The sequence below is a fragment of the Peromyscus maniculatus genome, chromosome 13 (assembly GCF_049852395.1).
Source record: "Peromyscus maniculatus bairdii isolate BWxNUB_F1_BW_parent chromosome 13, HU_Pman_BW_mat_3.1, whole genome shotgun sequence".
Taxonomy (NCBI): Eukaryota; Metazoa; Chordata; class Mammalia; order Rodentia; family Cricetidae; genus Peromyscus; species Peromyscus maniculatus.
In genome coordinates, this window is record NC_134864.1 from 21,816,338 (window position 1) to 21,822,711 (window position 6,374).

A 6,374-nucleotide genomic window follows, 5' to 3' on the forward strand; every position below is an offset into this window, starting at 1 on the left:
AAGTTCAGAAATACAAATGATAATGTAGCTCTGATAAGTGTGGGATCCGTCTGGAATGCCGTCTGCTTCTCTGCGCATCTTACCCATGTATTTCAGCTCTGTGTTCAAGCTATTGAAAAGGAGAGGTTTTCTTGCTATGAATGTCAAACTGTGCCCTTTTGAGGGTGTTTTGGCTTTACATACCCTGCCTTTAGCAATTCTAAAGTTCTCCACTCTTGGCTTATTTTAAAAATCACCAGTTACGTCTGGCTTTTGGTGTTACTGATAAATTTTTATTATCAATGGATTGGGTTTCCTTTATTGAAAAATTCATGGTGAGGGGTGGGGAATGGTAACTTAGTTGGTAGAGCCCTTGCCTAGCATGTCTGAAGCCCTGGTTCAATCCCAGAACCATAAAGCTAGGTATGGTGACACATGCTGTAATTACCATAGTGGGAAGGTAGAGGCAGAAAGATCAGAAAGTCAAGGTCACATTTGGCTTCATGACAAGTTCAAGTCTAGCCTGGGCTATATAACTCCCAGTCTCAAAAAACCAAAGAAAACAAAACCTCTTTTCAAATAAACAAACAAAAAGGAAGCAGAAATTGAACTGAGTGGATGAATTTCAGGAGAAATAGGATATTTAAGTTTGCAGAGGAGAAAACTGGCAAAAATGAGTACCACCAAGAACAAGATATATCTATACCATGCACCCTGATCTGATACAGTCATGGGGGATATATCACTTGTGGGTATTTTCTTAGTAATGCATAATCCCAGTCTGAGCATGAGAAAATGCTAAGCAAACCAAAACAGAGGCGTATTCCACAAAATGACTGGCCAGTGTCCTTCAAAAGCCTTGGAGTGTGAAAATAACAAAAGAAAGGAAGTACTAGAGATTGGATCACCAAGGCAGGTCACAATCTGCCGATATGAAATCCTCATTAGACACTGGCACGGTGTTTTTAAAAGGCTATTAATAGATTAAAAACTGGTGCGCTCTAACAGGAGCCTGTAGCTTTATGGAAAGGGCAGTTTCTTAGGCTAGAGATAATTGCTTTGGTTATGCAAGATTCTGACACTGCGAGAAGCCGAGTGAAGACTGTCTGGAATTGTTTGCACTATTTTAAAACCTCTTTTTATAAGCTTCACGTTACCTTAAAATAGAGCTGTCTTTAAAAAAAGAAAAGAAAGCACGTTGTTTAGTAATCATTGTGATAAAACTCAGAATTCTTGTCTGTGTTATAAACTAAGAGGAAAAAGGAAAGAACACAACAGGGCAGATCACGCTCCAGAAGTTCGGACAATCACTTTCTATCTCGGAGTCACAGAACAACACCATCACCCGAGGCCGTCAGTTGACACAATACTTTGTGCTCTTCTAGTGTGTGAGATGTACTTAGGAACACATCGCTTCTTTACAGAGGTTTCTTTTCCTCCAAAACTTACACAAGTTTTGAGAGACTTTGGTTTGGTTTTGAATCATTGTCACTATTTTTTTTTTCAAGCGTACTCTGCCATGTTGCCGAAATGGGCAGTCACATGACTTCTTATTTCAGAATTTCTAAAACCGGGACGACGTTAGATGTCACACTTGAAAACATTGACCCCCTTTTCTGGGATAACACTTTTGGAATATCTCTTATTAAGGTGATGTCTAAGCCTTCGTCCTTAGAGGCTGGAGACGTAGCTCAGTGGGTCCAGGGCCTGCTCTACAATCATGAGAAGACGAGTTTTCACCCCCCAGTGCACACATAACAAGCTGGGTATGGGGGAGCACACCTGCAAGCCCAGGGCTTGGGGGTTGAGGCAGAAAGGAGCTACAGGTTCAGTAAGAGGCTGTCTCAGAAACTAAGGTGGAGAGTGACAGAGGGGAACCCCTGACTTCAACCTGCATTCACGTACACACACACACACACACACACACACACACACACACACACACACACACACACACATACAGGACATACACAAAATAACATTTTATCATTGGAATTTAATCCCACAGTTGTTTCAAATGCAACCAACACCTTTAAGAAGGTAATAACATTGAATTATGCTATTAAATTCCTCTTAATGTAGTAGCCGGCTGGAAGTCAGGTTTCCATTAGAAAAACTCAGAGGAGTGTGTCCTCCTTAGCCTTGAGTATCAGTTTGACACAGCCAAAAGTCACTTGAGAAGGGGGTGTCCATTGAAGGATTGGCTTGTGGGCGTGTCTGTAGGGGGACTGTCTTGATTGCTAATTGAAGGAGGAGGGCCCAGCCCATCGTGGGCGGCACCCTTCCCTGCACAGATGGTCTTAGTCTGTATCAACAAACTAGCTGAGCATAGACCCGTGAGCCAGCCTGAAAGCATCAGTCCTTGGCTGTCCCTGCTTCAGATTTGAGTTCTTGCTCTGACTTCCCCTGAAGATGGACTGTCAGCTGTCCGCTGAAATTAACCCTTTCCTCCTCTAAATGGATTTTTGTCAAAGTGTGTTTGTTGTTTTAATCACAGCAACAGGATGAAGCTAGAATAGGTAACAATTAGCAAATAGAAGCTGAGGAAAGTATATTAGGAGAGAGTATATTACTATTCATAATTAATAATCAGAGGTTAGATGTTTGGCTTTGTCATTTATTAGCTGGGCCCATTGCCTATCTTTTAGCTGTTTCTTCCGCCGTTGAAGTGGAACGCCGTGTGTTCACTTCTTGCTGTGTTCCCAGGTGTAAAGGGACTGAGAAATATGCGGACACTAGCGTGGTATCTGAACCAGATATGTGCTGGAGGATTCCTAGTGTTCTTTTGTTTGTTTATCATCTGTCCCTTCCACAGTATTAACTATAAAGCAAACTTTACTAACCCAGACAGCTCTCAGTAGCCACAGATGGCTAAGTAGCATACTGTAGACCTCATTCAAGCCGATCGAGTCACGTTCATGTTTCAGACTGAGCTCTGCTGTGCACCTGCTATGGCTCTGTGCAGAAGGCTAGAGAAAGACACGGTCTCCATTTTAATCAAGACACAGACTTCGTTTCTTTCAATACGATTGTAATATGGCTTGATCTAGAGAGCAGTCAAATTGGAATAAAGAAGAGGGGGTCCATGACAGAAGACATTAGATGTGCCTCCAAAGGAGAGGCCCCAGGTGGGGCACTAATAGTGGCCTCATTTGGGCATCCCAGAGGCTGGACAGAATGGTGTAGGGCATCCCAGAGGCTGGACAGAATGGTGTAGGGCATCCCAGAGGCTGGACAGAATGGTGTAGGGCAGAGCTTTAGAGTCAGTGTGTTTGAATGAAGCAATTCTTCCCCATCATCTGGGTCATACTTCTCACTGCCTCTTTCCTGACCTGGGAAAGTGCGGCTTAGGCATCTATTTATCTGGCCATGGTGCAGACACTGTGAATAGCCGTTTCTGCTGAGATACCCCAAACAGCATTCCCAGACTGCAGCTGAAGTTTTCCTTCTGTGACATGGAGAAAGCAGTTATGTTCCTCCCTTTCTTCTTTCTCTCTTTTCTTCTCTCTCTCTCTCACTCAGACAAATAACAATGACAAGAAAATCAGTGCTTGTCCACCCCCCATGCTTTCCACTGAGGCCCGCTTCACTCCCATGAGTGTGAGCCTACTGCACACTTCAGATTTGTCCTGTCATGCAAAACAAAGTCAGAATGTCCGTCTATCAGTATCTGCGTGGTCTATGCCTTTGAGATTCCTTTCAGTGAGTAATAACCTGAATACCCTGAAAACATAACCACCAATTTGAAGATATTACTAATAGGTAAACCCGGGGCATGCTCCCCTCGTCCTCTTGGATCATTATCCTCATTATGTCTGTAATGATGCTTCAGATCTCTTGTTTACAGTTTATCCTGGATGGCCACCACCTAGATGGACTGATGAGCTTATGAAATACATTCTATTGTCTGAATTTGAATTGGAAAAATATATTTGAAGAAAGTGGTCTCTGAGCTCCAGGAGTTTTATGCTCTATAGGCTAAAGTAGGGTCTCAATTAAGGATTTGAATTGCTTCTAAGTTTAATCAGCATTTGCCAGTCCTGAGGATACTTAGAAGTATGAGATTGAGTATTTTCAAATCCTACAATCGTAGCTAACAATGATGTATTTCAAAATGACTAAGTAGATTTTGAGCATTCTTATCACAGAGAGAGGTGAAGACATGCTGATTAGCCTGATTTAATTATTCCACAATATGTACATACATAATTAACCTTAATTAATAGTCCATGCATTTGGCATGCATGACAAAGCATCACATTGAATAGCATAAATATGTACAATTGTTATTTGTTCATTTAGAAGAGTATGAGAGGCAGCCTGTGGGTGAATATGTCAACTGGAGAGATATTTTGGTAGCTAAGTGTCAAGAGTTTTTAAAAATATACATCCTCTTCCAGAAATTCTATTTCTAGGAATTATATCCACTGAAATAAATGGATGTGTGCAAGGTTACTCATCATGGTGCCATTTATAAAAGCACAGTGTGGAAAATATTAGCTGTACCCAGCAATAAATTATCAGACATTGGTTGACTACCATAAAGTTAATAAAATGGTAGTGAGAATAAATATTTAATAAAAGGAAATAGTCATAACTTGCCAATCGAAAAATTAGGTAATAAAACATGTGCAGTATATTTCCAAATTTATTTAAAAAGTATATGTATGTGTAAGCAAATTTTAAAATGAGAATATATACCCACATTTTTATTAGTTCTGCATGCTGAGATGAACATTTATTCTCTATGCATGTCTGTATTTCCAAAGTTTTTGATAGTAAATGCGTGTGCTTTGTAATTCAAGAATTAGCCACAAATTTTTAGTGTTTAGGCTTTAAATTTTTTAACTTATCTTTTGATAGCTTCATGTCTACAAATAGATCTGGCTCGTATTCACCCCCCAACTACTTCTCCACTCTTCCTAGGCCCTCTCCCAATATGTGCCCCTTCTACCTTGTTAAATATTTTTTAAACCTAATTATTTTATTTAAAACATTTATTTATTCTTTGAGAATTTCATAAATGTATACACTGTATTTTTTAATCATACACATGTCATACCTCTTCTCCACTTCCTTCTGGGTCCTCCCATGTCACTTCCTAATTTCATCCTCTATATTTAAAGATTTAATGATGATGATGATGATGATGATGATGATGATGTGTGTGTACACATGTGCATGCAGTGTTGGGTGCCCATATAGGCCAGAAGAGGGCAGTCTCCTGGAGTTGGAGTTAGAGGTGGTTATAAACTACCTGACATGGGTGTTGGGAATTGAACCCTGGTCCTCTGGAAGAGCAGCAAGTGCTCTTATATGCTGAGACACCTCTTGAGTCCCTATGTGTTGACTTTTGAAGGTTATTGTGGTGCTTTGAATGAGAATGGCCCCCGTAGGCTCACACAGCTAAGTGCTTGGTCCATCCCCAATTGGTAGACCCCTTTGGGAAGGATTAGCAGGTATGGCTTGTTGGGGGGTGTGCCACTGGGGGTGGGCTTTGTGGTTTCAAGAGTTCATGCCAGGCCCAGTGTCCCACCCCCTCCTGCTGCCTGGGGATCAGGATGGGGAACTCTTAAACTTCTGTTCCAGTGCCATGCCTTGTGGAGAACCACACAGGTTTCCCAGTGAGAGCTGAGCTTGCTTTACCCAGCAGAGCTGCAGTAGAGGATGGCTTGACCACGTGCGTGGTCAACAGGTGTTTGGAAGGGTCTGCCCTTGGTTGAGCTGGGGGGAGGTCTTTTGCCCCACCCCTTGGCATTCCTGTAAATAGTCCTTTAGAAGAGACAGAAGGGGCCAGTGGATAAGGATCCCGACCCTCCTGAGCTATCCTGTGTTTCCATCTGTCTCTCTCTCCCTTCTATCCTTGTATCTAAATATTTCTCACTTCTCCTCCCTAAGAATACCCTGGGGTAAAAGTGGGAGTGGGTCTCCTACAATGCCTGTCTGCTTCTTTCCATGATGATGGACTCATGCTCTGAACTATAAGCAAGGCCTCAATTTAAATGCTGTCTCAAGAGTTGCCTTGGTCATGATTTCTCTTCACAGTAATAGAACACAAATTAAGACAGTGATTAAAACAAAGACATTTACAATGTGTTTACCATATTTGTGTTATGTAAAAACTTTCACTTGATGATTATTTGGGACAATCTCTATGTTCGGTCAACCCCAAAACATGCCTGCTATGAATGCATTTTACACTTTTATTTTAGATATTTGGGAAACGTTTTCCCCCAAAACAGCTATCTGAATACTCTATGAAGAGACATCTAGTGAGTACAGTTTATAAAGGTCACTACTATGGACCACAGGGAATGAAGACGAGTGGGAAAGAGCCATATGATCAGGGTGGGTGGGTCAGGAGACTCCTCCAAGGGCACCTCTACGTGGAGGCA